At 40.0% G+C, this 16,536-nt stretch overlaps 1 pseudogene; it reads left to right on the top strand.

Moving 5' to 3' along the window:
- LOC126238219 (5S ribosomal RNA) lies at positions 1-119 on the top strand (annotated as a pseudogene).
- The last annotated feature ends 16,417 nt before the right edge of the window (positions 120-16,536 follow it).

Here is a 16,536-nt window from a genome sequence, read left to right as displayed (position 1 = left end):
GCCACCGACCTTGCCGCAGTGGTAACACCGGTTCCCGTCGGATCACCGAAGTTAAGCGCTGTTGGGTTTGGCTAGCACTTGCATGGGTCACCTCCCGGGGATGCCGAGAGCTGTTGGTAAGTGGGGCGTGCTCAAACCTTGTGAGGCCAATGGAGGAGCTCCTTGATTAAGAAGTAGTGGCATCGGTCACGAAAACAGACTGCGACCTGGACAGCGGCGTGCTCACCCCATGCCTCACCGTGTCTGAATGTGGTGACGCCTCCGGACTGAGGATGACACGGTGGCCAGTCGGTGCCATTGGTCCTTCAAAGTATTGTTTGGACTGTGTTTTTTATATTATTTTTGATTCGACGAAGGCGTCAGGTACAGCCAACAGCTGAAAATGGTATTTATTCTTTACTGGTTTATAAGTTATCTCTTTCAGACGCTATTAAACATTAGCACCTGTTACAAATGAAAAATAATGTATATTCGACATCGATAAAGAGCAAATACATAGCATTCAACCGAGCGAGGTGGCGCAGTGGCTAGGACACTGGACTCGCATTCGGGAGGACGACGGTTCAGTCCCACGTCCGGCCATCCTGATTTAGGATTTCCGTGATTTCCCTAATCTCTTCAGGTAAATGCCGGGATGATTCCTTTGATAGGGCACAGCCAACTTCTTTCTCCGTCCTTCCGTAATCCGATGAGACCGATGACCTCGCTGTCTGGTCTCCTCCCTCAGAATAACCCAACCCATAGCGTTCGAAACTGTTGGCTGTACCTGACTCTTTCGTCGAATGAATTACTGTGTGGTTGCTGCCAATGATCAAACACGTTTTTGATATTACCATTGTCCAATAAAGGGAATACGAATTTTAAATTGCGTGTGTCGGTTTGGCAGATATTGCATGTGGAGGGAGGTAGTCACAGAAGTCGAGTATTGATGCGCGCCGTTTTGACATCTGGGTGATGTGTAGATTCTAAACCCTTTTCCGGAAGTAGTTGTGAAAATAATATTTCTATCGCTGTAAGTATTTTTGTTTATTACTGAGCAGGAAAACTACATTCTTAAGTAGCTTAAGATGTAAGGATGTAGAGGCTTATCGCATTAGAGGCAAGATAGATACTGCCTACAGGAAAATTAAAGAGACCTTTGGAGAAAGGAGAGCCACCTGTATGAATACCAAGAACTCAGATGGAAAGCAAAGAAGGGAAATCAGAAAGGTAGGAGTATATAGAGGGTCTATACAAGGGCAATGTACTTGAGGACAATATTATGGAAATGGAAGAGGATGTAGATGGAGATGGAGATGAAATGGGAGATACGATACTGCGTGAAGAGTTTGACAGGGCACTGAAAGACCTGAGTCGAAACAAGGCCCCCGGAGTAGACAACATTCCATTAGAACTACTGACGGCCTTGGGAGAGCCAGTCCTGACAAAACTCTACCATCTGGTGAGCAAGATGTATGAGACAGGCGAAATACCCTCAGACTTCAAGAACAATATAATAATTCCAATCCCAAAGAAAACAGGTGTTTACAGATGTGAAAATTACCGAACAATCAGTTTAATAAGTCACAGCTGCAAAATACTAACGCGAATTCTTTACAGACGAATGGAAAAGCTGGAAGAAGCCGACCTCGGGGAAGATCAGAAATGTTGAAACACGTGGGGCAATACTGACCTTACGACTTATCTTAGAAGAAAGATTAAGGAAAGGCAAACCTACGTTTCTAGCATTTGTAGACTTAGAGAAAGCTTTTGACAATGTTGACTGGAATACTCTCTTTCAAATTCTAAAGGTGGCTGGCGTAAAATACAGGGAGATAAAGGATATTTACAATTTGTACAGAAACCAGATGGCAGTTATAAGAGTCGAAGGGCACGAAAGGGAAGCAGTGGTTGGGAAGGGAGTGAGACAGGATTGTAGCCTCTCCCCGATGTTATTCAATCTGTATATTGAGCAAGCAGTAAGGGAAACAAAAGAAAAATTTGGAGCAGATATTAAAATACATGGAGAAGAAATAAAAACTTTGAGGTTCGCCGATGACATTGTAATTCTGTCAGGGACAGCAAAGGACTTGGAAGAGCAGTTGAACGGAATGGACAGTGTCTTGAAAGGAGGATATAAGATGAACATCAACAAAAGGAAAAGAAGGATAATGGAATGTAGTCGAATTAAGTCGGGTGATGCTGAGGGAATTAGATTGGGAAATGAGACAGTTAAAGTAGTAAAGGAGTTTTGCTATTTGGGAAGCAAAATAACTGATGATGGTCGAAGTAGAGAGGATATAAAATGTAGACTGGCAATGGCAAGGAGAGCGTTTCTGAAGAAGAGAAATTTGTTAATATCGAGTATGGATTTAAGTGTCAGGAAGTCGCTTCTGAAAGTATTTGTATGAAGTGTAGCCATGTATGGAAGTGAAACATGGACGATGAATAGTTTGGACAAGAAGAGAATAGAAGCTTTCGAAATGTGGTGCTACAGAAGAATGCTGAAGATTAGATGGGTAGATCACATAACTAATGAGGAGGTATTGAATAGAATTGGGGAGAAGAGGAGTTTGTGGCACAACTTGACAAGAAGAAGGGACCGGTTGGTAGGACATGTTCTGAGGCATCAAGGGATCATAAATTTAGCACTGGAGGGCAGTGTGGAGGGTAAAAATCGCAGAGGGAGTCAAGAGATGAATACACTAAGCAGATTCAGAAGGATGTAGGTTGCAGTAAGTACTGGGAGATGATGAAGCTTGCACGGATAGAGTAGCATGGAGAGCTGCATCAAACCAGTCTCAGGACTGAAGACCACAACAACAACAAGTAGCTTTTAACGTTAGTTGATGTTTTTCGATTCGTCTGCTAGTTGCGATATTACGATAAAACAGGTTGAGAATCGTGGGGCACATGAATAATTAATTCTGGCCGCATGCGGACTGCAGGCTGAAATTTGACAACCACTTCTGTAGCCTATCAGACAATCCACATGAGAATTATCAAGATGCAATTATTAGAAGAAGCTTCTATGTTAAACAGCACTCTGCTTGAGCTTGAGTGTGACTTATTTTTAGTTGGTGATGGTAATTTTAGTTTAATTCCATCTGATGACAGATGCAGAATGATTTCCAAACTGATCTGAACGTTGTGTGTTTTTTGACTTCTTTAAAACACCAAGACAGTCTTGCGTCAGAACTGAGTGCAGACACGCGCACTCCTCTTCACTGTTGTACAGGATTCTCACTTAGCAACGTGTCACTCAATGCAGTAATTCGTTCCTTACTACAGTTATTGTTTTAATTCCATAGCTAACATGAATGACAAATCTTATCCTCTGGTACGCAACTAAAATGATGGTCACTACACATGTTCTATTCGTTACAAATAGATAAATAATCAGTTCGCGGCCACGCATCTTTCAATGTCCTGCATGAACTTTCCCAAGAATATAAATACTTGCCATTGACAAATCACTTTGGAAGCATTACCTCGACAAGTTAGCTCCTCTTAGCAAAACCTTAAAACAGCTGCCGGAAGCCGAGATGCTGGCTGCTCTTCAATGTTTTATAATACTAAACACAAATTATACTTACTATCTCAATGGTTCATTCTAAAACTTTTAAACACGACCTTTCACATTTGGTAATTTTTTTGTAATGAGGGGCGTACAGTAAGTAACGCAACAATTTTTTTCGGCCAAATTCGGTTGAAAAAAAATACAGAATTTGTTGTGTTACATCGTGGAATATTCCCGCTTTAGCCCCCATAATCTCAGGAAGTTCCGACAGGTCGTGGCGCTATACATGGCCTTCAATACGGCATCTGTAACAGAGGTGCGATGCAAGCACAGACCTGTCATTGAGTTTCTTCCTGCAGAAAACCACAGCATCACAGGTGTTCGTAGACGCTTGCAAATTGTCTACCAAACGTGGCAGTGAACAAAAGCGCAGTGAGTCGTTGGGAGAGGCGTCCGTCGTCATCGCAATGAGGTAACGAGAACCTGTCCGGTCACCCACTCGCCAGCCTGCTGCAAACAGCTGTGACGTCATAAAATGGAAGAAACGATATCAGCGTGTTTGTCGTCAAAACAAAATGCGAAAGAACTTCTCCTGCTTCATAACAACGAAATACCTCACACAAGTCTGCGCACCAGAGCGGAGCTCACAAAGCTTGTAAGACGTGTATATTTCTATTGTCTATTGTCAAACCACAATTTATGAAAGATGTTTATAATTTTATTAATAGGATTAAGTAGGAATAATTAATATTTGTCATGTTGGAAATAATTGTGGTAGCAGGGAATGTATACACTATAGTATTGTTGGCAGGAGAGACCGCATGTTGATATAATTTTAAAAAGGGCGGGAGAGACCGCGTACGGATACACTTTAAGAAAAGAACGGGAAAGACCGCGCATTGATACATTTTGTAATGCTAGCAGGGATTGTCTGCACCAGAAAGCATTGTTGGCGGGAGAGATCTCACTTTAGCGTTCGTAGGAAGTCAGTAGTAAGCGAGAAGTGAAGCGAGTCGGTAGCAGGTCTGAAGCGAGAGGTTGAGAGGAGCGGTGTGCCTGCCAGCCACCAGCTATGATATACAAGAGATTATAAACGGATGTACAGAGACATCAGCTAACTATTATCATAATATGAACTAATAGTATTGAATAATGTTTTTGAGAAACTCAAGACTACTGAAGGTATGTTTGCGCAATGCTAGTTGTAAGATTATTGTAAAAAGTAAGTCCCATTTGAACGTTTGTAAAATCATTTCATTCAGAATATAATTAATTTTTGCCAGCAATATTGCATTACTGATTATAATCCATCCCAAAAACCATCAACGTAAAACTTTGCTAAATTTTATTGTTGTCTAGAAAAAGTTTAACTATGAATTACGTAACTTCAGTCAAATTAATTAAAGAATAACGTCAGCTTTGCTATTAAAGAATAACGTCAGCTTTGGTAATAAATACAGCCCCTTATTATGACAGCCCACCACCAGCTAACAGAGTATAGTAAAACAGAGTAAGTATATTCATGTCGCAGTTCGATGTAGCAGTCAGATGGCGATCTAGTAACAGTAAAAAAGGTAAGGAACAGTTTTGGGTTATTGCAGATAACGACTGAGGGCCACGACGACGACACATTCTATGTTTCGTCTAAATAAACAGAAAATCACTTTTAATAAGCAGCATTTAAATTTGCATGCGAAGATTGAGAAAGAGAATTAACTTCAAAGGGAAGATTTCATTTGTTATTATTAAGCCCGAGATAGAAATCCTAAGGGAAGGTTTCATAGGTTATTGTAGAACGGAAGGTTGCGTAACAAATGAGGTATAGAGGAGACGGGAAGGTTTCAAGCTTCACTGCATTGTTCTTCTTCATCCACCTTGCTGCCCGGATCTTGAACCTTCCGACCTCCGTCTGTACCCCGCGAGAAGTATTAAAAAAATGTGTGTGAAATCTTAAGGGACTTAACTGCTAAGGTCATCAGTCCCTAAGCTTACACACTACTTAACCTAAATTATCCTAAGGACAAACACACACACCCATGCCGAGAAGTAGTATGTGGATGATGGTGAGGTTATTGATGCAGCAAGACGTTCGCTCCGACGTCGACCACTGGAGTCGTACCATGAGCGCATGCAGGCCCTCCTTGTAAGGTGGCCGTCGCATTGAACAGGGATTATGTTTAAAAATAGGATTCTGTAGTCAAAAGGAATCCCCAATAAAACGAACCTGCTTTCAGAAAAAAGAGAAATGTGTTGGTTGCTTATTGAACGCCCTTCGAACAATTACATCTTCACTGGAATCAGAAAAGAAGGTCACAGGGAGTTTTATTTGTAGTTTTACAGAAGGACGATAAAAACTAAGTGACTGATAAGATAAGAAATGAGTAGTTTCTGTACGTAATAGGCGACAAAAGGAACACATGGAGAAGATTAATTAGAGGAAGTGACAGGATGACTGGATAGATGTTAAGAGGTCAGAGAATAAATTTCCATGCTACTAAAGACAACCGTAGAGGGCATACGCTGTAAAGGGAGTCAGAGATTGGATTACATGCATCAGAAAATTGAGAGCTTCGGGTGCATGTGATAATCTGAGAAGAAAGGGTTGGCACAGGACAGGAAATCGTGGTGGCAGCATCAAATCATCGACAAGACTGATGCCAAAAATCTTCGTTATAGAAGTGTGTATATATTATTGTTCTTGCAGACTTCAAGCCCAAGAATGGTTTGATACAGCTCTCCAAGTTAATCCACCCCGCGTATCCTCTCCATTTCTAAATAACTACTACCGAGCGAGGTGGCGCAGTGGTTAGCACACTGGACTCGTATTCGGGAGGACGACGGTTCTATCATCCTGATTTAGTTTTTCCGTGATTTCCCGAAATCGTTCAGGCAAATGCCAGGATGGATCCTTTGAAAGGGCACAGCCGACTTCTTTCCCTGCTCCGATGAGACCGATGATCTAGCTGTTTGGTCTCTTCCTCCAAACAACCCAACCCAACCCTCTAAATAACTACTACAACCTACTTCCACTATGACATTCTTATTCTTTTCAAGCCCTGGTCTTCCTCAAATTTTTTTCCCCTGCACCCCTCACACCAAACACTCTCTTACATAAACAAATCATTGATACCTTGATGTCTCAGAATCCATCCACTTTGATGCAGTACCTCCTCATCATCCGATCTACCCCTCTAACGGTCAGCATTCTTCTGAAGCACCACATTTCCTCTTCTTGTTTGAACTGTTTGTTGTCTTCGTTTCATTTACATTCCAGGCTACAAGCCACACAAATACCTTGCAAAATGATTTTTTAACACACGAATTGGTACTACCTGTCTTCCCAAATGCTTTTACTTCTGTTTCCACTTTACTATTTTTATCCTCTATACTTCGTCCATCTTCATTTATATTGTTGTGCAAATGACAAAACCCATCACTTCTTTTAGCGTCCTATTTTCTAATTTAATTCCCTCAGCATCAGACGATGTAATTTGACTTAAATCCATTACGATCATTTTACTTTTGTCATTGTCCATCTTACAGTTTTTTTTCAAGACACAGTCTATTCCATTCGACCTGTCTTCCAAACTTTTTGCCGTTTCTGACAGATTTAGGATGTCATCGGCGAACCGCAAAATTTTTATGTCTTCTCCCTTAACATTAATGCCATTTCTTAACTTGCTCACTGCGTAGATTGAATAATCACTCCAACTTCCTACTGCTCCCTCCTCCATTTAATTTCCTTTGACTGCAGCCTGGTTTCTATACTAGTTGATAACTAATAACTTTTCGATCCCTTTATATTACCTCTGCTACTAACAGAATTTCAAAATTTGTTCAGTCCATTATCGTCAAAATCTTTTTCAAAATCTACAAATAGAGAAACGTAAGTTAGCCTTCCCTGAACCTCTCTTCCAAGTTGCGTGTTTTATATTTTTCCAGAACCGAAACTGATCATCCAATTGCTCAGCTTCTACAAATTTTTTCATTTCTCTGTGAATAATTCATGTAAGTACCGTGTAACCATGGCTTATTGAATTGGTACTTCCGTAATATTTGCATATGCCGGTAACTACGTCCCTAGGAATTTAAATTATTACGTTTTTATGTGAAGTATGAGAGTATTTCGCCTGTATCATATATCTTGCATACCAGGTGGACTAGTTTTGCCTTGGTATTTTCTCCTAACGATCTCAATAATTTTGAGGGAATTTTGTCCTCGTTCGATCTTAGGTGTTTCTGTTCCTGTCAAATTCCTATCATAGTCTTGTCTCTCTCATCTTACTTCGTCTTCTCGTCCTATGAGATCATTCCAATTCATTTCCAAACTCCGTGGCACTGGTATAGTAACCATGGTAATGTTATAGAGAGAATTTAGTCATGGTTGCAATAAAGATGTATTTATTAGTTCTTCATTTGTGAAGCGTTTCGTCTGTATTGAAAGGCGTTGTCAAGGAATCCCCACCGCGCTTATGACTTTATACGTAGTTTATATGGCGTAATATTTTAATTAACTGTATATTGCTTATTGTTGCGAGCAAAACAGATAAAATGCGATTCTCACTATTAGTTACTGCAGTTGAAAATATTTTAACTTTGTGCACCTTGATCTATTACGTGGGGATTCGCACAACACTAAAAGATTTCCTGCTGTGCACGTATGATCTTTAATTTGAAAACTATTTTTGTATAACCCTGATCTGGCTTGTTAGAAATGGAATACAGTATCATTGCTGTAACTAATTATGAAATTAAACATGTCCTTCGCTAGTTTTATCTCTGAAATGCACTGAAAATTACTCTTGTTATACGTACAAAAGTTACAGTATCCTATGATCGCTAAACGTAAAAGCTGCAGTGGATCTTTTGATATATGAACACTACTGACTGCCACGACTAACACGAGAGCATGAGACTAAAAATGAAATTTGGTTTCTGTATTATTAGCCAGAACAGGTTTCATCACAGCAGTCTTTGATATCACACAAGTAAAATTTTATTGCACTGATTTACTTAAATTATTTACGTCATTGATATTGTAATAACAGTTGCCCATGTCCACCTGAAAATGACATAATAAAATTCATCATTCACCTCTGAGGTCTCAGGGAAGCTGAAAGAAATAATTTTAATATGCGGGAAAACTGCTCCCGCGATCTCTGCACAGCTCTGCGTCATGAAAAATTTCTGCCTGTTTTCCCTACATAGTAGGCAGGACAACTGGGGCATGATACTTTGTACACTCCGTTTCGAAAAATCAGTCATTGCACAACATATATTGGAAACGAAACATGTCATCAACAGTCTAGAAAACAGTTTGGTAATACTACATAACGAAGAACGAAGCCAATGATAAGACACTAAGTCTGTGAGAACAACTGGAGATATACCTTCACAGAATAAAAAAACCAGAATCTATGTTAAATGAACAAAGAGATTTCGCAAGTCATAGTTAATTCAGTACTTTTAAAGACCTATTTCAAAGTTATTTTTTCCATAAGTCAATTGCTTAATGGTTATATCTTTAGCACTACGAATAAATTCATCTTTGACAATACCATGTACCAAAAAAAAAAAAAAAAAACTGTGAAGTGTTTATAAACATGTGTGTACAAATGTGCCTCTTGGATGAAGTGAAATGTATTAAAACGATGGAGAAAAGAATGTTTGCCGGTGCTAAAACGTTAAATATGCTTTCCTTGGATTATGTGGTAAGTTTACACTGTTCATTTCCCACTATTTTGCACATATTTTCCGCGTTCGAATTACGAAATTCGTAACACAACATTAAACCTTTTCGTGACAGGAATATGCATTTCACCTCATTCAAGAGAAGAAATAAAACATGTATTAAGACAAATTACACCTGACGATGGACCCACAGGCTCCGAAACGCATCGTGTAGTTAATAAAATACGAGAAAGTTGTGAGTGAAGGCGTCGTTTAATTCATACCTCCAATGTTTCGAATACAGTCACGTTTTCAGCTGCAAAATATTGATAAAATTAAATTAAGAGTTTTTGTTTATGGCCATTATTTTTGTACTGGGTTTTGTAATTTTCATAGATTGTCTGAATATGCTTTTCAATACAGGCGTAAAGCGTGGCAAACAGAGAACTAATAAATTCATCTTTGTTGCAACCACTACCGAAGTACCTCTATTCTATTCCTATAAAATTGTTTTCCAAGTTCATTTCCAGTGTTTAGCCTTTAAATACGTATTCTATCCTCCTTTCAGATTTCCCTTCTTTGTTTACTACTGGCTTGCGATATGAGTTTCTGATATTCATACATCTATCATACATCCACTTCTCTTCTCTACAAAGGTCTCTCTAAATTTATTGTATGTAGCGTCTATCTTTCCCGTGGTCACGAGGACTTCTACAGCCTTTTATTCTGCTCGGCAACCTACAGCGTAGCCACAGGGCACTTTGTATCGGTCTCATTTCTGGATGTCTGCATTCTCTTTTTCTTTGATCAGTTTTATACTTTTTATTTCGTCAATTACATTGAATAAGTCGCATGTTGTCCATGGGTTTTGTTGAACTATAATTAACGCTGCAGTCAGTGTTAAGCCTCTGTGTAACATTTCATTAACAAAGAAGTTTGGTTCGAACAGAGAATTAGATTCAGATAACATAAGAATAAGTTATCCAACAACCAAGATGGAGAGCCTGTGTAGTACATGAGGTTCTTTGGTGTCGGTACAACTGCCATACGGCTGACCAATTTCTTACTTGTCGGAGATTATGTGTGGGGTTATAATGGTGCAAACAATGCTCTCTGTTGGACTACAGTTGGCGAATGAGCTTCCCAGTATGCAATACGTTTAAGAAAGTAAATAATTACATGATTTTGTATATTGTATGTATGTATAAAGCAAATTGTCTGCAATGACATCACAGCTAGTACGTATTTGTGTTACGTTTCAATTAACATTTTAGTTGTTAAGTCGACCATAAGCGTTGAAACTAATGGAGATGACAAGCAGAATCAAGCTTTCACCTTTGAGAAAACCACCAGCAAACCGCCATTAGAACAGCTGTAGCCTTCGTAGCGCCTGACAGAGCCGGTGGACGTGATAGGTCCGGAAACAGTTGGGCTCTGTGGCCTCATGCGCTTTGCAACAGAGGGTGTGAGCAGGATCCCTCTAGTCTGTCTCGCCAGCGCAGAAATGCTGTTAGTACTAGTCCAGATGATCAGAGGTTTTCGTCTTAATGAAGCTTCTGACAGTCAGCAAGAAAAGGAAAAAAAATGTCTGGATCTTAGTGCGTCAACGAGGACTACAGTGACACAATGGCCTGATGTGCATATAGACATAAAATGGTTCAGATACCGAGCAATTAAATATGTTTACAGATTTTGTCTTATCCTTGTGATTATCAGCTCCTTAGTGACCCACCGAACGTCCTTTGGAAATGTCTGACGAACACATTCGAACTGTGACATCACAGCTCTTATTGGTAGGAAAAATGAAATTGGAGATCAGTTACTAAATCCGTTTACAAACTACACTTCAAGTCAAACAAAAATGAGCGCATTACGATAAAACTTGTTATTACTGTCTGTTATGTTCGTGGACGACCGTTTTTCTTTGCCTATTTTCTGGTAGAAGAGTGTGGACTTTATTGTCAAACCATTTTTGCTTGAAATTCACCTTTTGTTGATACGTACCTCCTGCGCATAACCACAAGCTTGACTTGTCGGCGGTTGCCTTCGTGGATTTCCGTTATTACAAGATGGTCGTTGCTCGCCTTCCAGGTAGGTACCCACCACTACAGCAAGTTCGCATGCCCGACATGACACTGTATATACCTATCTAATATCGCATAAAGCTGTAGCGCCCCCGAATCGGTAGCGCTTTACGAGCCACAGTCAATACCGCAAGGGCACTGTGCAGGAGCCTGATACACGCGTCACTGGAGTAAATTCTCATTTAGAACTGAAACAGGACGTCCAGTATATTTTCTTACCTTAGCTGCTCGAGAAGCATCAGTGGCAGTGGACGTAGAACTACCTTTCACCGGGAAGTTATGTCCCCCAGTTGTATTAGTCGTATCATCGTCTACCACTCTCCGCTTGGCTCCATGTCAGTGAGTTATTATATACACAATTCTCTCTTCCACCAAAGCGTCTCGTCTCCAATAGTTACTTTTAAAGTATCATTACACTTTCCTTCACTTTCTAATGTCACAGCAATAAAAGCATGAATTATTATCTATTTCGGCTCCTAGAGCAATATTATTTACATATTTCGGCTATGGATAATTTCATTTGCAATATTCTAGATCACTATTATGAGATTCAGGTCTGGATGATATGGGTAGCATTCCAGAAAAACAAATCCATTTTCTTTTCAAATTTTTGTCAATGCAATAAACAAGAGAACGCTGGTGCTCCTTAACTTACTTATGACAAAGGCGTAGATTTCCCAAGATCTGGCTCATAATGTACGAGGCTATTGGCGAGTCAAGAGTGTGTTTTAGTTGCTAACGAACTAGAAGAAGGTGATAAATTCTCCTCCTTATTGTGAAGTGAAGCATCATCAAGAACGAGTATACTTCTTGGAAGTAATCCTGGAATGAGCGAGTTTTCTAGGATTTTTTTTTAATTTTTGCTGTCTTCTTCCGACCGGTAGAACTGCTCGCGTTTTGTGAAGTGAAAATTTTGCGTTTCTGAAAATTTAAACCAAGTTTATCAAAACCGCGCGTATTCGTGTTGATGGACATACCGTGATCGTCAGTTATGAATAAGTGTCCAAATTCAGTCTTCAGATTATAACACAAACACGGTGAAAAAATAGAAGTGAAAATAAGCAGTGGAAAGTGATGTGCATTGCAGATTATTAAGCCTTTCTATCACCTGACCGGTGGTCTTCAAGGTATATGCTCAGTGCCTACTAAAGACTGCGGAAAATTGGTATGCAGACTTCCGCTTCCACACGTTACACCAGTCGGCACTGAATTTCACCTTTTTGGTTACATGAAGATAACACGGACGCTATAAAATTAAAGTTCCTAACACTGTTCTGCATTTGCGCCTAGTATCTTCACTTATTATCTTGAGGTGTTTTTTCTCACCTGGAGTCATCTATAGATGTCTCGTGGATGCCGTTTGCAGTTATCCATGTCCCCATTGGATTCTTTTTCTCAACAGGTCGCGAGTTCGTTGTCTCTATATTGAATGCTAGAAGAACGAACAACAGTACAAAATAAAATTCAAGACTACGTCTAGGCCGAAATAAAGGAACGATCACTGACTTAGGATGCCACAAATGCCTCTCCAAAAATTCATTCATACTTTGCCGTGAACAGTCTGCAGGCGCACAGAGCCAGTAGAAGTAAATTTTGAAACTCGAAATATTGCCTGAACACCGCGAATAACAGTTTGTAACGTCTCCTAGCAAAACACATATTATATGTGGTAAAAAAAAGAGAAAAGAATAATTGAACTGGAAGATTGTAATTGCGTGGACAATGATTGTGGAAATTTATGTAATAAAGAGAAATCATTGTGTGTCATGTTTTATACTTGTATAGAATTATGTACCGATTTTTTTTAAAGATAATATCTGCGTCGGGGAGTACTGAAACCGCCACAGACGATACTTATTAAATATCAAACAAAGATGAGAATATGTTACAACGAGTATAAATAGTAGTGACCGAGCATTAATTTGTCTGTCGTCTTTTGGAGTTACGTGAGTAGGAAGAGCCTGTGACGTTATATTGTACGCTTGTGTAACATTCTTTTGTCAAGATTGAGAGAAGGACGCCATTAGGCATTGATTTTAAAAGGTGTGTAAGAATTTAATCTGTCTAAATGTTTTGAATAAAGTTACTTGGTGAAAACTTGCATTATGATTTGTAATAAGCTTGCCTGGTATTTTATAGCATACTTTTAAGACATTTTCAGCTATTTAAATATTATTCGTGGTGCAGAGCTGCGCTACGAACGAACGAGCCACTGCCACGGCGCATTCAGACTGCATCAAATGAAACCAATCATACTGCAAAGAAGCGGACAGGTAATAGTGAACTAAAATTATTTCTTTCAGCTTTCGGGATTGCAGGGAAGAGCAGCAGATTTTATGATGTGTTTTACAGGTGGACGCGGGCTGCGGATGATATATTATTAACAGTGCAAAAAGATAATTTACCTTCATGACATAAAAGAAATCTTGCTGTGCGTAGTTCTGGTCTGGCAAACCTTATAGTAAAAACATTTTTTCTCTGATGATAATCTCATGTTCTCGTGTTAGTCGTGGTACTTATTGGTGTTTTACTATTAACAAAAATCCACTGCAAAATTTTGATGTTGAACAAATATTGCGTACTGTAACATTAGTATTGATAACGAAATAATTTTCAGTAACCTTTTCAATAACTGTAAAGTAAGGAAGATATGTTGAACTTTATAGCGAGTTACAGTAACGAAACAATGTTCCTTTTATAGAAAGCCAGATCCAGAATATAAAGAACATAATATATTTTGTTTTGTTGAAAATTAATGATCCAAAGAAAGTCACAGCACAGCATCCGTAAAAAGTATTTCAGGCCTCTTTTCGCAGCAACATATTTTATCTCATATATTGGTTGTTACGGTAGCAATAGCCGGCCGAAGTGGCCGTGCGGTTAAAGGCGCTGCAGTCTGGAACCGCAAGACCGCTACGGTCGCAGGTTCGAATCCTGCCTCGGGCAAGGATGTTTGTGATGTCCTTAGGTTAGTTAGGTTTTAACTAGTTCTAAGTTCTAGGGGACTACTGATCTCAGCAGTTGAGTCCCATAGTGCTCAGAGCCATTTGAACCATTTTGAACGCTAGCAATAACAAGCATACAGCGAAAAGTTTTATTGCACCCAATGTGCTTTAACATTTAGTTCATATATCTTCCGCTTCTGATTGGTTTATCTCAACATCTAGTAAAAGCTCGCCTTAATTAAAACAACTAACTTTTGTCATAAAATCGTTAAAGTTGTTTAAATTATTAAATGATTGTTCTCAGTACAAGCAAGACCACCAGTATGGTTGGAAGTTAAAATTTAATAATAATCTGCAAAAGCAAATTGTGAGCGATATGCGGCTTGGCGCCCCGTCCGAACCGTTCCGCCACACTGCTCCAGCATAGGAAGCTTCTTGAACGTTCCGCATTCCCACATTACGAGACCGTCTGGTGTTGCATGATCAGCTACCGATTACCGGCTACTGTTGATGCCTATAATGTAACGTAGGAATAAAAGCGGGGCGCAATGTGGCATAAATGTCAGGAGATTGCGTTCGTTTTTGTCATATAATCGGTTTCGGGCCAGCTGCACGTCTTCGATCTCTTACGAAAATTTAAATTATGATTAGAGTCTGGTGCAAATTACTAATGGTTTAAAATTTAAGTCTGGAAAGCTTCAAGATTCTTAAGAGAGAGTATTTTGCACAAATTTGTGTTATAACCAATTTCTTAAGAATCTTGAAGCTTTTAAACCATTTGTAATTTGCACGAATTGTAATCATAAAATAATTTTTCGTAATAGCGCAGCTGGCCCATAACCGATTATATGGAAATAAAGGAAACCGCTCTGTGAACTGAATTTGCATACTTTTTTAGTTTCGGGAACAACGACGCACACATGAATAAAAATGAAGTGCCATTCTGTGATAATCCAAGGACGAAGGTCCACAGAAAAACGCAACTCAAATGTCCTTCTGTGACCGCGTGTAGCAGGTGCCCACTGTGACGAAGTCCACGATCGTCGGCAGTGGCGATGAGCTGAGGAAGTGGCGCCTTCCAGAGCAGCTTTCGGTCAGCAGCAACCGGGTTTCTGGCGAGGGCGCGTGTGGGCGTTGTCGATTGGCGAGCAGCAGCAGCGGCTGTCGTGATCCATGGCATCTTGTGTGCTCTTATGTGACCAATGATCGGCCCGTAGCCTGGAGCTGAACTAGCCATCGAGGGGCTGAACGGCCAACACTAGCCAATGGGGGAATAGGGGCGCGGTGTTACGTAGACACGTGGCAGCGCGGACGCAAATAGGTGTTGCGACTGCAGCGCTGTTTATTGCGTTCTCTACATCCCCCCATCTTCCCCTGCTCTTTCGGCTGCGGGAGGCTTGGCGATAAAGAGCGCATCGATACTCGTTGACAAATAACCTTCTGATGTGTGACAGACCCGCGAACCATATCTGTGAGTGTGGTTGCCGTATATGGAGGAGCAAAGCCCTGCATATTCCAAATCATCATTACGAATTTTTATCGACTTCTGCCTGGATATTGGTGAGACTTTTTCACAGAGTACTTCACTATAAACAAACTACACAACAAAATTAATGGATAACTTTTTCTAATCAAAGTAATTGTCTCCTATTCCGACGCATAAGCTTGAAATTTGGCTCAAAGGTGTCTACAATCTTTCTCTGTCATGGTGCGAAATCTTGCTGGTGAATCTTACGACCAGGAATCATCGTATAGTAAACGAGTAGGAGTCTGTGTGTGTATAGGTGGAAGGTGGTCTCAACTGTGTTAAGATTAAAGTTACTGTTGATTTGACACGTTATTATAGAAGTTGAAATAAAGATCCCTTCCTCAACTAGATAAGCAATAAGGATAGTTATGAGGAATTGACCTTTATTTCAGATTCTATAATAATGTGTCAAATCAACAGTAACTTTAATTTTAGCACAGCTGAGACCACCTTTCACCCATACACTCACAGACTTGTACTCTTTTACTTTACGATGATTCCTGGTCCTAAGAACCAACGGCATTGTAGACAGCCGGCCGTTGCGGCCGAGCGGTTCTAGGTGCTTCAGTTCGGAACCGCGCTGCTGCTACGGTCGCAGGTTCGAATCCTACTTCGGGCATGGATGTGTGTGATGTCCTTAGGTTAGTTAGGTTTAATTAGTTCTAAGTCCCATAGTGCTTAGAGCCATTTGAGCCATTGTAGAAAAAATAAGATCTCTGTTGCACACCTCACATGTCTGAAATGTGCGATAAGCAATAATATCCCTATCTGTAAAAGACTTAAGTCCTGGTACTTTGGCCGCTTTATCTC

The sequence above is a fragment of the Schistocerca nitens genome, chromosome 2 (assembly GCF_023898315.1).
Source record: "Schistocerca nitens isolate TAMUIC-IGC-003100 chromosome 2, iqSchNite1.1, whole genome shotgun sequence".
In the NCBI taxonomy this organism is placed as follows: Eukaryota; Metazoa; Arthropoda; class Insecta; order Orthoptera; family Acrididae; genus Schistocerca; species Schistocerca nitens.
This window is presented reverse-complemented; position numbering and strand designations above follow the sequence as displayed.